We start from the raw sequence: 16111 nt of genomic DNA, 5'->3' as shown, positions 1-16111 counted from the left end.
GATACTATTCTGCCAAGACTAAATATGCTTGCTATTCTGTCTATATTACTAACAACAAACCTTAGAGATTAAGCAATGAACCTTAATTTCAGCTAAGGGTAAGATGGTAAAACCTTTAAAAGTGTTTTATTCAGGGGGGCAGCTAGGTGGCGCAGTGGATAAAGCACCAGCCCTGGATTCAGGAGGAACTGAGTTCAAATTCCGGCCTCAGACACTTGACACTTACTAGCTGTGTGACCCTGGGTAAGTCACTTAACCCTCATTGCCCCCGCAAAGAAAATGTTTTATTCCTATATTTTGTTATTGTTTTTTTGAAATATGATAATCACTTTCCAATGCTACTGCCAAGACACACCCATAAACCTATCCAATAGAATCCTCCCTTATAATAAGGGCTAGAGAACCTTAAAATGAAAATGGAATTCCTCCAACTATACACTACTTGCCAACAGAAAGTTTCCCAGGATGTTGTAATTATAACACCTACCCTATAAATACATCATAATGTCAATGAGTTTCTTCCTTCCTTCCTTCCTTCCTTCCTTCCTTCCTTCCTTCCTTCCTTCCTTCCTTCCTTCCTTCCTTCCTTCCTTCCTTCCTTCCTTCCTTCCTTTCTTCCTTCCTTTCTTTCTTCTTTCCTTCTTTCTTTCTGTCTTTCCTTCTTCTTTCTTTCTTTCTTTCTTTCTTTCTTTCTTTCTTTCTTTCTTTCTTTCTTTCTTTCTTTCTTTCTTCTTTCTTCTTTCTTTTCTTTCTTTCTTTCTACAAGGCAATGAGGGTTACCCCCCATCAGTTTTTTAAAAGAGACCACTCAAGATAGAGGACAAAGACTTAATTTCATGAAATTTATTTTTAAAATTTGAAGTATTTTTAAATAAATAACTACATTGCTTACCTATCCAGGCAAAAGACTTGTATTTCACTAAATTGGAAAAAGCTTAAGTGAGGCAGAGGTAAAAATGATAATTTATACTGGTCTGCTTCCATTCTCCTCAGACTGCCCTTATATATATGTAGGGGAGTTAAGGGGAAGTTACTTTAACCTATAGGTTATCTCTAGCTCTACCACAGCAGATGAGACATGAAACAACAAAAATTTCCAAGGAATTAAAAGCCATAACTATTGTTCAGTCAATCATCATCACCATCATCAATATTTACCTAGGACCCAAGTGCCTTTAGAGATATTTTTATAGTATTAAAAGAAAAAGAAACACTTTCATTTACATATACTTGCATAAATATCTAACTTCAGATTAATATTTGAAATGATGTACCACCTTAAAACATGACATTAAAATGCTTTATGTAACAAGTACTTGTTGGATTACCTTTTTTGTGAATATCTTTCATATATGGAGCCATTGCAGTCTGCACGAAATCAGGAACATAACCAAGTCCTGGAATAGGAAAGGAGAGGTTATTATGACAAGATTATCTGGCACGAAGACTTGTTATACAAACACAATACAAAAGACTGACCTCTTTAAGCTAACGTGTTAAGGCTGCTTTAGACATGAAATAAAAGGCACTGTCCAGAAATCAACGACTTACAAATTGAGTATAAGAATCAATTTAAGTATCTGTTAGTGCTAATATATTTCAAAAAGTCAGGTCAACTTGGAAGATGAAATCATTTGGAAAATAAGGAAAATTGTTAAAACAAAAATTAAATGTATTTCAATTTCTAATCTCTATTAGAATATAGAAGTCCAAAACTGTGGCAAAAATAAAAGTCCTATGGCAGCTCCCAGTCCTAGGACTCTTGGCTAACTTCTAGCTAACAGCATAAAGCGTTTGGGCCAGACAAATTAATTAATTAATTAATTAATTCATTCATTCATTCATTCATTCATTCAATGAGCTCTGAGTCTTGAGGGAAGCCAAGAAAGACAGGAGTCAGAGGTGAGGAAGGAAAGCACCCCAAGCATGGGGCACAGCCAGTGCAGATGCTTGGAATTGGAAGATGGCATGTCCTGAGTGAGAAACACAAGGAGGCCAGTGTATCTGGATTGTAAAGTGCATGGAAGGGAGTAAAGTATAAGAAGCTGGAAACAGAAAAGGGTCAGGTTGTGAGGGGCTTTAAAACGCCAAACAGATTTTGTATTTGATCCTAGTGGTAATCGGAAGCTTCTGGGGGGGGGCGCAGAGAGATGTGCACAAACAATTACTTTAGGAAAATCAATTATAAGGCTACTATAGCTGTGCAAGCGGAAGTGATGAGGCACCAGGGTGACAGCTGCAGAGAAAGCAGATAGAGAGGATGGAAAGATAACAATGACAAGATCTGACATTAGATTGATATGTGGGATGAGGATAGGTGAAGAGTTCAGGATGCCACCAGTGTTGTAAGCCTGGGTGACTCGGAGGAGGATGGTTTACTCGACAGTTATGGAAGGTTGGAAAGAGGGGAGGACTTGGAGAGGAAAGACAGTGAGTTGTTTTTTGGACTGTTGAATTACAGATGCCTATAGGATATACAATTTGAGATGTCTACACACAACTGACGTGGTAATGTAGGACTACCACTCAGAAGAAAGATAAGGACTGGATCTATCTATCTATCTATCTATCTATCTATCTATCTATCTATCTATCTATCTATCTATCTATCTATCTATTCGTATGCATGTATATGTATGTGTATATACACATATACACAATATATACACACATACATATATATGTATATATTATATGTGTGTGTATGTATGTATTAGGACTAGCTCTATATAGGATTGGTAGTTGAATTCAGAGGAGCTGATGAATCAAAGTGTGGGAGGATGTGCGATAGGATACAAAGATATAAAAAATGCTGACCTAACTTTATGTAATAGATAATTTCTTGAACAAATTAATTTTAAATCACATAATCTTTAGGACTCCTGTTGAAAGGATCCCTACAGTTAGTGAATTCCCCTGGAAAGTCAATAACTACCCCTTCATTAAGCTGCTTCATAATATGAAGCCAAAATATGGATGTTTGAATATTGGTCTGTCTTAAAGCAAGGTCTATATTCCCGCCCCCTGCCACAAACACACACACCCTGAGTTTTCTCATATTTGTCATCCTTTGTAGTACTTTGGACAGTTATGAACAGAATTACAGTAATAATGAACTTACGGGTGATTTGGCCTTAGCATCAGTTAGCAGACACATAGTTATTTCTGAGAGATAATCAAAAACCAAAAAATCCAGCTTTCCCTTATACAGCAGCTGAGGAACTAGAAGAAGCAAAAGAAGAAAAAGTTTAATTCCCCCAAAACATTTATGCTTAACATAAATTATCATAATTTAGCATAACATAACAAACATTTGCGTCAATAAAAATTTACAGGGTCATACAGCTAAGTATCTGAGGCTGTAATGGAACTCAGGTCTTCCTGGCTTCAGGTCTGACACTCTTATCTACTGATCCACCTAGCTACCTTTTAAGTTTAAATTATTTATTTATTTAATTTTTTTTTTTGTGGGGCAATGAGGGTTGTGACTTGCCCAGGGTCACACAGCTAGTTACGTGTCAAGTGTCTGAATCCAGATTTGAACTCAGGTCCTCCTGCTTTATCCACTGTGCTACCTAGCTGCCCCTAAGTTTAAAATTATTTTTTAAAATTATTTACTTGACACTTAGAAAGAGCAGAGAGTCATGTTATATGCTAAGGAGGAAACAAAATCTTTGCCCTCACAGAACTTCCATTTTGTTAGGTTTTGACCCATACATAAATGACTACCAAATAATACATGAAAAGGGCTAAGAAGTAGTACAAAGTCTGTGAACAGAAAGATTATCTCCATTATTAACTGAAGAAGGATAAAAACTTCACATAGGAAGTCTAAGAGCTCAGTCTTATGGTACGTGTAGGATTTCAATAGGCCAAAAGTTAATAGAGATTTCATCTACGTTGCAAATATGTTAAAGTCACCGAGGACTTTAACTTTATTTATCAGATATGACTACAAGAAATCTTGGCTACTTTAGGATGAATAGTTTCAAATACTTATACTTCCCAAGTCAGTCCACACTCTCTTCCCACACAGTACAAAGGGACTTTGTTATCGTACTCTTGATATTTGGTATTTGGGCACTGTAGTTTTCCAGTATTAAGCCAATAAAACTCAGTCAAGTATGGAATGAAAAGCAAATGGTAGTGGATGGAGTGAACAGGAGGCTAAATGGGGAAGGATATCTATTATTAGTGCAATTGTACTTAGAGTGATTAGTTGAGGCTCACTGCCTTCCATCTTACCTCCTTCCCTCTCCCACCACCATTTGCTCTGGCTAGAGCACAACTTGGGAGCAAAAATGAAGCAGAACAGAACTACCCAACAACTACTGGGACACGTGTGACAGCAATGAAAGGACTTGTTCTGTGAGGTGACTAAGTAATCTCTTTACTGACCACTTAGCAGGGAGAGAGAAGCCCACTCAGTAGATTTAAAAGGGAGAGACTGCTTCTACTCTTTATCCCTTCTTTCTTTTTAAAAAATATTTTTTCTCCAATTGCATATAAAAATAATTTTGAACATTTTTGTTTTTTTAAAAGTCTTGAGTTCCAAATTCTATCTCTCCCTTCCTGCCCTCACCCCTCCCAGAGACAGTAAGAAATCTGATATAGGTTATATGTGTGCAATCATGTAAAACATTTCCATATTAGTCATTTTGTACAAAAAGACTCAAAAACAAGGAAAGGTAGGAAGGAAGGAGAGAAGGAAGGAAGGAAGGAAGGAAGGAAGGAAGGAAGGAAGGAAGGAAGGAAGGAAGGAAGGAAGGAAGGAAGGAAGGAAGAAAGAAAGAAAGAAAGAAAGAAAGAAAGAGAGAGAGAGAGAGAAAGAAAGAAAGGAAGGAAGGAAGGAAGGAAGGAAGGAAGGAAGGAAGGAAGGAAGGAAGGAAGGAAGGAAGAAAGAGAGAAAGAAAGAAAGAAAGAAAGGAGAAGTGAAAAATAACATGTTTCAGTCTGTATTCAGACAACATCAATTCTTTTTCTGGAGGTAGATAGCATTTTTATCATGAGTCCTCTGGGATTGTCTGGGATGACTGTACTGCTGAGAGAAGAGCTAAGTCATTCAGAGTTCAATATAATATATCATATGTTTCTGTCACAGGCTGTGTACTTTTCCTGACTGTTTCATTCAATTCAATTCAACAAATTAATTAAGCATCTACTACGTGCAAAGTACTGGAGGTTACAAAGACAAATCCTCAAACAATCCCTGCCCTCAAGGCATTACATATCCCATTGTTGGAATACACACACAGGTACATACACACTGGTAAATAAGTGCACAGTATACATCAAGTAAGACAAGTGGTTTCATGAAAGAGATTAGGCTACCAAGTGGAAGACCGGCTTCATGGAGATGACACCTGAGGAGAGCTTGGAAGAAATGATCTATTCTAAGAGGTAGAAATGAGGAGTATACAGATTTCCATGTATGTTCCTATACAAAAGCATGTGAGTGGGAGATAGTAAGTTATGTATGGTGAAGATGGCAATAAAACAGTTCAATTGGAAAGTGGGTTTGCTGCTCCAGCTACAGATATGCTGCCACCCACACACATGAAAACTTGATGGAGTAAGAGGGTGAAGAGAACAACCATCCCTTACAGAAATTCCAGTTTGTTTTCTTTTTCCCAATATCAAGTGACTAGTTTTCTTTCATCCTCAAATTAAAAACACCAACAAAAACCACATTCAATACAAGTACCACAAGTACAAAGTTCAAGACAGGTTTTTTGTTTTTTGTTTTGGTGAGGCAATTGGGGTTAAGTGACTTGCCCAGAATCACACAGCTAGTAAGGTGTCAAGGGTCTGAGGCCGGATTTGAATTCAGGTCCTCCTGAATCCAGGGCTGGTGCTCTATCCACTGCACCACCTAGCTGCCCCGAAACAGTTTTTTAAAAGATTACACCCCCCCTCAAAAATTGTCATGATATTAATTTCAAATAGATTCTCTTAATTTCTCCTTAATCTCACCACTAATACAATACTGATTTTGTTTTTTTATACATTTTGATAGTAACATGGCTGGATTTCTTAAATACAAAATCCTAAGTAGCTTCAAGTATGTTTTAAAATAACAGAAAAATCTAGTACCTTATAAATATTTTGATTACATTTATTCCAAAGGTTAAAAAAATACTAGATGTCCACTGCACATTAAAGTCTTCTGTAAAATAGATGATCAAATGCAGAGTTCATAGTATTCTTTTAATACAGCAACAGTTTTCACATCACTTTCTTTTTTCAGTGCATGAATTTCAATTCACTACAATGGCAATTGGGGCCTCTACCAACAAAAACATGTGGGACAGAACTTGGTTTAATCAAATAACATCATGAACAACCAAAATATATGGAGAAAAAAACCTGTTTTAATTTTAAACTATAGGATTCTATGGGTGGATAAATATGTGTTCCTTCTTCCAGGAGATTTAGGAATGTTAGGCCAGCTGGCACTCTGCTGTGAATTCCCATTAGCATTTCATGAGACTTTTGTCCACCAACCTCTAATAAAAGCCATCCCCCTGCGCTGAGAACAAAAACCTTTCATCAGAGATGTGCAAAGAGGACAATTTAAATTTGGGATTTGATCCCAATATGGTTAATAAAAGGTGCCAATAAGTGGACTCTTAGCTCTTAGACCCACAAACTCAGGAAGGGTACAACAAGTGGATCTGTCAAAGATCGTGGGAAGAATGGGGAAATGCATGCAAACAGAAGAGAGGAGACAAATGAACGTCAGAAAAATCAGAACAAAGCAGACTTTGTGGCTGATGGATCACTCAAATGTTCACCATATGCTGATCCCTACCAGAGGCCATTGAAAAATAAAGAGGTTTAAACTGCACTGCTAATTAAGGAGGATATGCTTGTATTTTTAAGTGTATCAAATTATAAAAGATTGTTATCTTTTCTGCTACAGAATGTTTCAATTGTCGTGAAGCTGACTAAATAGCATCAAAACTATACTTAAGGGAAATGCATTTGGACCAAATCATTTCTTAGTCAACCATGAAAAGATTTTAAACAACAAAGATACTCTACCCCGGTAATGGACTAGTCATTGTCCTTCACTTATGCCTATGAAAGGTGAGGCACCCGGCACCCACAACAACACGCGATCCAGCTGTGGGGACCAGAAAATTGTGCCAGAGACTTTGTGTTCATACGTGGTCCCTGAAAAGAGAGGTCTTTTCCCTACTCCAGTTTCTGGCAAGTTATGCCAAAAATACTATAGGCTTCAGAAAATATTCAAGTACTGAACTAGTGACAGACTGAGTTTGAAAACCAGCCTATGCAGAGGCTTATCACTAGAATTTTTGGCCACTTGGTGATAATTTTTTTTGGAAACTCCAACAGATAAAAACATGACATGTCAACAGTCTTGTGCAGCCCTCTTTCTGCTTTCAGGGTGACAGGGCACCAAGAATGATATTATTTCTTACATTTTCTATGAACATCAAATTATTGTTGTCATTCTTCATGTGTGATCTTCATTCGATAAACCAAGAGATTGACAGGCTGCTGAATAAATTTAACCACATCCAAAATGGTATCCTCATTAAAAATGAAACCAGAAGATGTTTTAAAAAATGAAGTTTAATAGGAAATTGCCTCACACAGTTCTCCTCAGAGAGTTGGTTAAATTGGTTTGATCAAGGCAAGAAAAACTATCATTTCACAAAACACTATTTGGTCACTGTCTCTGACACTTTCTTTAAGACCTTAGGCAAGTCACTTAATTTTCTCTGGACTTCAATTATCTCTTCTACAAAATGAGGGGAATGGATTAGATCAGGCCTCTTGAGATTTCTTAGAGCTCTCATGCTTTGATCTAATGATTGTAACTTTGTATTCATGAGTATAAGCAAAAATTACTATTAAGATAATTTGTAGTTTATATACTAAAATATGTTACAGAGGATAAAAACCTCTACATAGAGCTCATACATATGCTATATATTTCTATATAATAATTATATACACATAAATTGATGCATAAATATAGTAAGCTGACCCAAGAAAATAATATATGCAATAACTATAGTAACATAGAAAAAATAACCATTAAAAACTCCAAAGTGAATGTTGTATTTTTTTTTTTTACTGAGGGAATTGGGGTAAGTGACTTGCCCAGGGTCACACAGCTAGTAAGTGTCAAGTGTCTGAGGCCGATTTGAACTCAGGTCCTCCTGACTCCAGGGCCGGTGCTCTATCCACTGCACCACCTAGCTGCCCCGAATGTTGTATTTTTTAAAACTATTATTTATCTGGCCTTAGACACTTGACACTAGCTGTGTGACCCTGGGCAAGTCACTTAATCCTCACTGCCCCACCCACCCACCCCCAAACCAAAACCAAAACTTTATTATTCTTGGGGTTTTTTGGTCTGTGTTTTCTTTTGCAACATGGCTTATGTGGAAAAGTTTTACATGACTACACATGTGTGATCTTTATCAAATGGCCTGCCCTCACAAGATGGGGGTGAAGAGGAAGGAAAGAATTTAGAAGTCCACAATTTAAAAATTGAATGTTAAAAATTTTTGTTTACATGCAATTGAGAAAAAAGTAAAATTTAAAATTTAAAAAATGAATGCTGCAAAATTAGAAGGAAACAAGCATGCTGTGAAAGAAGAAACCTGAGAAGATGTTCTCATCCCCTACCCTTTGCAGAGGTGGGAGGCCCACAAGTGTATAGTACTGTACATAGTTTCAGCCTTTTTTGATGTATTGATCAATTATTTTTCCTCTTTTTCTTTTCTTTAAAACTACTATTTGTTAAGTAAGATAGCTTTCTGGGAGGGAAAATAGAAGGAAAGAATACTCGGGAAAACTATATGATGTAAAAAAAATCAATAAAAACCTTACATTTTTTTAAAAGATTCAATGGGACATAGAATCAATACTGTTTAGCCATCTGCTAAGGATCAAAAGCAAAGCTCATTTGAGGTATTTGCTAGTGTTCTGGTGGATGTGTAAGGCAGAAGACAAGGAAAAACACCATCAACCAAGAGAAAAGGATTTTAGAGATAAATGAAAAGGAGGGATTCAGTAGCAAGAACTTGAGCAGGAGATCCCATAAGCCATCATGCACCACGAGGATCTGATGGATGTCTAGCCTACAGAAAGCTTAGGGCAGACATGCTATTTATCTTCAAAGTAGGGAGTGCAGGCCATGAAAACTACACTCTATCTGGCATTGGAGGATCGAGGGTCCAATCCTGGCTCTGCCATTTACCGCCTGTGTATTCTTGGACAAATTATCTTATTTCTCCGGGCTTCAGCTTTCTTATTTCTAAAATGTGGGCGTTGAACTAGATGACTTCCAAGTCCCTTCCTGCTCCCAAATCCACTCTTCTAAGTATCTGGAGGTTTCCACGGAAATGCTACTTCTGCCCTTTCTTCACAGTACAAAGGTTTTTGCTTCATAAAAACCAAGAAGGGACATCTTCGCTGAGGCCAAGGCCAAGGCTTCCTTATCCTCATTTGCCTCAGGCTGGTGATGCTGCATCAGGGCAGCCAGCTGAAAACATGAAAGGACCCTATCCTTTTAGTAGGGATAGGAGCAAAGGAATTAATTTTATTTGTGATTCCAAACACAGTGTGACTCATGCTCATCACCTTCCAAACAAAACAGAACAAAACCTCCTCTGCTTCCTGGAGACAAAAATTGGAGCACCCTTCAGAAGTCCTTTGTATCACCCTCTGGTCTTTTTAGAATGCCACCCCCCCCAAGTCCCTCCACTTCCCAAAGCTAATTGGGTTATGAAGAAATCTTGAAATGGCTCTGTCATATGATCGGGGAGGGGGACACTGAATTGCAGGTGGAAAGGACATTAGAGTTGGCCTGATGCAACTCCTTCATTTTACAGGTGAAGAAAATGGAACCAGGAGACCGAGTGACTTTACTGCAATCACACAGGTAGTAAGTGGCATACTCAGGATCAACAGGTTTTTAAGGTCCTTCACCATCTTGGTCTCCATCTTCTGGATACTTTCTAGCATGTCAATGTTCTTCCTTAAATGTGGCACCTAGAACTGAATACAGGGACAGCTAGGTGGCTCAGTGGATAGCGGGGGCGGGCTAGGAATCCGGAGGACCTGAGTTCAAATCCAGAGTCAGACACTTATTAGTTGTATGACCCCGGGCAAGTCACTTAACTCTGTTTGCCTCAGTTTCCTCTTCTGTAAAATTTGCTGGAGAAAGAAACGGCAATCCTTTTCTTTGGCAAGAAAGCCCCAAAGGGGTTCAGGGAGAGTCAGACCCAACTGAAACAACCCAACAACAACAAAGCAGGATAAAAAGCCACCTGCCTAAAGAAGCTGATGTGGGTACAAAAGGAACTCTGACCAATTCAGGTTTTAAAAAGACACGTATAGGGCAGCTAGATGGCGCAGTGTTTAAAGCACCAGCCCTGGATTCAGGAGTACCTGAGTTCAAATCCAGCCTCAGACACTTGACACTAGCTGTGTGACCCTGGGCAAGTCACTTAACCCCCATTGCCTGCAAAAAACAAAAAACAAATAAACAAACAAACGGAAAAAAAGACACTATAGAAGATGGAAATAAAGGCAAGCAGTTGAAGACGAATACAAAAGAGTAGCATAGTCCTGGAAGAATTGCCAGTAAACATTAAATCTCAGAAGGATTTGAGCTGGCTAGTGAAAGCAAAAGATCATGAAAAAAAATATTTTTTTAAGCTATGAAGGAAGCAAGAGCAATACTGAAGAAAGGACAGGACTAGTGCTTGCTGTGCGTGCCAAGAACTAAACTCTCCTTTTCTATCTGTTTTCTCTTCCTTGGAGAATGATTTGTGGACTGAGAAAGAACAAAAATGGCTGGCCAAGAGTGGAAACTAGAAAAAACTGCCAGCTACCTCTAGCCAGTTTCAGTGAGTTCGAACTGGTATACTCAAATGAACTAGATGAGTACAATTGTTCAGATTGTTTTCACATCCCACAAAGTACCAAACATTCTACAGGGCACATCAGTAAATACTTATTGCTTCATTAGGCACATGCTTCTCTCTCTCTCTCTCTCTCTCTCTCTCTCTCTCTCTCTCTCTCTCTCTCTCTCTCTCTCTCTCTTTTGTGTGTGTGAGGCAATTGGGGTTAAGTGACTTGCCCAGGGTCACACAGCTAGTAAGTGTTAAGTGTCTGAGTCCGGATTTGAACTCAGGTCCTCCTGACTCCAAGGCTGTTGCTCTATCCACTGCGCCACCTAGCTGCCCCCATCTCTATCTTTAGGAGCCAATTCCCCTCATCTATAAAGTACATTTTCCTCCTCTTATTTCCAGGTCCCATTTCCATGGGGCTCTTCTCTCAGTTGTCAACTGATCCATAGTTATGCTAAAGATGGAATTACGTCGAATCGCAGAGTGACAGTTGGAACTGATCTCTGAAGTTATATAATTCAATCCATACCCACACAAGAATCCTTTCTACATTCTATCTTACAAATGGGTCATCCAGCCTTTGCTTAACCACTTCTAGGGAAGGGGAACATGCTTCCTCCTAAAACAGCAGTACAGTCTTACAGTATTAAGAAAACAGTAATTCTTAGGAAGTTTTCCTGACATCTTACCCCAAATCATTTATCTGCAATTTTACCTGTTGTTCATACTTCTGGACACTAGGATTATGCAAAATATGTTGAATTCCCCTTCCATGTTACAGCCCTTCAAATACTTGAATTTAGTCATGTTTCCCCAAGTACTGTTACTGAGTTATTTTCAGTGGAGTCCTCCTCTTTGTGACCCCATTTGGCATTTTCTTGGCAAAGATACTGGAGTAGTTTGCCATTGCCTTGTCCAGCTCATTTTACACATGAGGAACTGAGACAAACTAGGTTAAGTGACTTGCCCAGGGTCACATAGCCAGTAAATATCTGAGGCTGGATTTGAACTCAAGTCTTCCTAACACCAGGCCTGGTTATATATCCACTGTGCCACCTACCTTCCCTAAGTCTAGTCTTCTTCTAGTTAAATAAACACCTGTGAAATTGAATTTCCTAAGGTATAGCTCTGACCAGTCACTGTCCTTTTCCATAAAACCCTCTGTTTGGCTCTTAAAGTCCTTCATAACCTGACCCTTCCCTCCTTTCACTGTCTTCTTATACCTCATTCACTTCCACTTGTCCACCATCCATGAACACCGGTCTTCTTGCTTCCCAACTGGCCTATGCCTAGAATGCTCTTTCTCCTCATCCCCACCTTCTGTTTTCCCGGCTTTCCTTCAAGTCTCAGCCAAAGTCTCATCTTCTGGAAGAGGCTTCCAAGTCTTTCTTAATCTCAGTATCTTTCCTTTGAGGCTGTATATATAATGTTTGTACACAGCTGTTTGCACGTTAGACTGTGAGCAACTTGAGAGGAGGGGCTGGTTTTTTGGTGTGTGTGTGTGTTTCCTTTTGGCCTTTCCCTGTATCCTCAACACTTAGCATGGAAACTGGCACATAACAGGTGCTTAATAAATACATCTTGACTGAAGACTCATCATTCTTTCAACCCAAGAGTTCTGAGCAGGGCACAGTCCAGTGGGATTACTACCTTTCTAGCCTTAGACATGATGTTTTTGTTTTGTTTGTTTTGCTTGTTTCCCCTCCCCCCTTTTTGCGGGGTAATGGGAGTTAAGTGACTTGCCCAGGGTCACACAGCTAGCAAGTTTCAAGTGTCTGAGACCACATTTGAACTCAGATCCTCCTGCATCCAAGGCCGGTGCTTTATCCACTGTGCCACCTAGCTGCCCCCTGCTTTGCTTGTTTTTTAATGAAGCCTAAGACTATGTTAGCTTTCATGGTGGTTATATCACACTGTTCACTTAATGAGGTTTCAGTCTACTAAACCTCTCTTTAAATGCTTTTTTCTTCTCCCAGAGGGAACTGTTGCCTGGCCATGCCACCCTCATTTTATATTTATTAAGTGAATTTCTGAATCCAAGTACAAGACTTTAAATTTATCCATTTTAAATTTCAACTTATTAGATTTAGTCCAACATTTTAGCCTGCTGAGATCTTTAGGGATCTTAATTCTGTTATCCAGTGTGATAAGCTATCTTCCCAGCTTCATGCCATTTCCAAGTTTGATAAGCATGCTATCTATGCTTTTATCCAAGCCATTGATAAAAAATATCAAAAGGTATAAGACCAGGGGCAGCTAGGTGGAACAGTGGATAAAGCACTGGCCCTAGATTCAGGAGGACCTGAGTTCAAATCCAGCCTCATATACTTGACACTTAGTATCTGTGTGACCCTGGGCAAGTCACTTAACCCTCATTGCCCTGCAAAAGACCAAGGTCTGATCACTGGGACACTCCACTAGAAACATTCTTCCAAAATGACATTGATCTGTTACATTTATCTATTAATGACTTTTCTTTGAGTCTGACTATTTAACCACTTCCAGATCCACTTATCCATATCATCGTTTAGCCCATTTCTCTCTGTCTTTTCCCCAGGATACTAGAAATGACTCTGTGAAATATTAAGGGACTCTAATTTGAACTGGAGGGTCCTGAAGACCAAAAAATTCTCAGGTTCAAAAGAATACATATAGTTGGGCAGAATTACAGGTCACGATGGCAAGAATTAGGGAAGATACTTGAGGGTATGATCAACACTCATAAGACTGTAAGCAGGGGCAACCACCTATCTCTATAATTTATATGCAGCTGCCATTCAATGCCAGTTAGTAACTTAGTCAAGATGAATGTTTTTATGTCCCCAAATTACATTTCATTAATTCTTTCCATTTCACTAGAAAATTTCTATAATAAAATCAATATTCCAAGGCCTAATTTCTATAAATCACTAACTTCTTCCTCTAATGCCACACCGATGTGGTAGTAACTGGGTTCTTGAAGACTGTGTCAGTAAATGCAGGGTGTCAAAAATCCTACTAGGCTAGAAAACTTTTAAGTAAAAGGTCCCCAGAGGACCTGGCCAGGTCAGGTCTAAAAGGTTCATCACCAGAAGGATCACCACCTGGTGAAGATTTTTAATTTTTTTTGGTTATAACAATCTTCTAAAGGCATAGAAGACGTTTTGAGCTGTATCAGTGCTGGGCTCCAGTGAAATAATATATCATTAGCCATACTGACCTAATTCACTTTTGTAAATAATCAATACTATGTATAGTAACGGAACAGGCCATGGTGATGTATGGTATGGTAGTACTCATGTATATGTATGTATGTATGTATTGTGTGTATACACTTCTCCCACCCCCCCTTTCAGAGACATTTGAGTCTCTTTATCCTTAACAATGCTTCGTTTCTTGACCTGATTTCTTCCTCTTATTGTCAAAAAGAAAAAGTGCTTTAATGAAGCAGTCCTGGTCATTTTTATGACAACATTCGCACTTCTTCAAAAGGCATACACAAAGTTCTGATCTCAGTTCTGCCTCATATGATTTTATTTTTTGCATAAAAGACATTCTATCCTTCCTCTTGGCTTCTTCCTTTCCTTGCAAAAAAAAAAAAAAGCCAAAACCAAAACAAAACACAAAAATCCCCCCACTGTGCTATAATAACACACCCTTACTATTTTGAGCCTAACATTCTTGTTGAGTCCTAAGAAGAGTGAACATGGAGAGAGGGAGGCAAACACAGACAGACGAACAAAAGCAGCTACAGAGACAGAGAGATACAGGGAGAGAGACAAAGACAGAGACAGACACAGAGAGAAAGAAGGAGAGAGTCAGAGAAAGACACATACAGAGAGACAGGGTGCATGCTGTCTCACCCCCTTAGACTGCGAGCTCTCTGAAAGTTCCCTGATTTCGCGGTGCTTTGTATCCTTAGAGCTTGGCACAGTGCCTCACACGCAGTAAATGTCTAATAAACGCTTGGTGAATTGGCAGAGAAGAGTCAGAGACTGAAAGAAAGATTTTGGCGGGGACACAGGGAAGTGTGACACAGAGACACACCCCAAACCGAAAGGCATGCTACAAGTAGAGCGCATGGTACAGAACTGGGGAGGGAGGAAGACTCTTGTCCTAGGAGAGAGAGGGATTGGGTAAGCGCACGGACTCGCTGCCAGCTCTCCCTCCCTCCCCACTGATAGGGGAAAGGGTTCGGAGCAGGCCGTAGGCTGGGACGCGGCTGGGGAAGGCGCCTCGGAACTTTGTCGGCCCGGCCCGGCCCGGCCCGGCCGGTCGGCAGCCCAGCTCCTTCGCCGGCCGCAGGGAGCTCCGGCCCCTGCGCTTCGCCTGGATCCATCCAAGCTCGCAGCAGCAGGAGGAGCCGGGAGGGTCCGAAGGCAGGCCGGGCGGCCGGCAGGAGCAGGGCGGGCAGGCTGCCCTTCTGCGATTACCTGAGGCCGCCGTGTCTCCCCAGAAAGCGGAGGCGCAGCCGATCCTCACGGTGCGCGTCGCTTCGCATCCTCCTCTCCCGGGACCGCCCCCGCTGGCCCCGACCTTTGTCCCCAGCGGGCGGAGAACCGAGCGGCCGGAGATGGGCGCCCGCGGGCGATGGAGTCCGAGTCCGATCGGGAGCTGGAACGGGAGGCAGGCAGCGGGGACCGGCCCTAGCCGCGGCAGCTGCAGCAGCCGTGTCCCGGGGCTGCTCATGGCAGCGCAGCCCGCGGGCTCTCTCCAGACCCTTCTTGGCGCCGGGTCCCCAGATTCCGGAGGACAGCAGCCGCCACCGAGTCAGAGGAGGCAGGGAAGTCCACAGCCCAAAGAACTGGCAACCAATTTCCTTCCCTCTTCCTCCTTTTCTGGGCTGGGTGGGGAGCACCTCCAAACTGCTGCCCTCACCACCCCCTGCAGGCCGGCCCGGGACTGCACTGCTCGCCTCTGCCCAAGAATGCCCCCGCCAGTGCCCGCCTAACTGTCTTCCCCTGTCTAATCATCTTGTCATGTGCCCTGCGGTCTAGTCCCAGAGAGCTGGGGAAAGGCCAATGGGGGAAATCTTTGCATCGGGCTGTTTGCCCAGCTCGTTGAGTGGTTGTCTGCCGGTTTGTCTCTCTCCCGCCTCTCTGTTCACTGCTCTCCGTCGCTCTGTTTCCTCTCCACCCCTCAAAGTTGAGCATCTATTAGGAGTATTTGCAGTTCAATATTTTAAAAGGATTCTTGAAGACAAACCTTTAGGACCCGAATAATGGTAGAACAATAGG

At 40.7% G+C, this 16111-nt stretch overlaps 1 protein-coding gene across 1 annotated transcript in view; it reads right to left on the bottom strand.

Annotated features, from left to right (window-relative positions):
- Positions 1-15767, bottom strand: part of LOC122732476 — a 141304-nt gene extending 125537 nt beyond the window's left edge. The window contains exons 1-3 of the mRNA XM_043972645.1: positions 15308-15767; positions 3122-3222; positions 1329-1397 (exon numbers count right to left, since the gene is read on the bottom strand). The gene's annotated coding sequence lies outside the window, so the exon portion shown is untranslated. The remainder of the gene's footprint in view (positions 1-1328; positions 1398-3121; positions 3223-15307) is intronic.
- Between the last annotated feature and the right edge of the window lie 344 nt (positions 15768-16111).

The sequence above is a fragment of the Dromiciops gliroides genome, chromosome 6 (genome assembly GCF_019393635.1).
Source record: "Dromiciops gliroides isolate mDroGli1 chromosome 6, mDroGli1.pri, whole genome shotgun sequence".
Classification (NCBI taxonomy): domain Eukaryota; kingdom Metazoa; phylum Chordata; class Mammalia; order Microbiotheria; family Microbiotheriidae; genus Dromiciops; species Dromiciops gliroides.
Note: the sequence above shows the minus strand (reverse complement) of the source record. Positions and strands in the feature narration are given on the sequence as shown.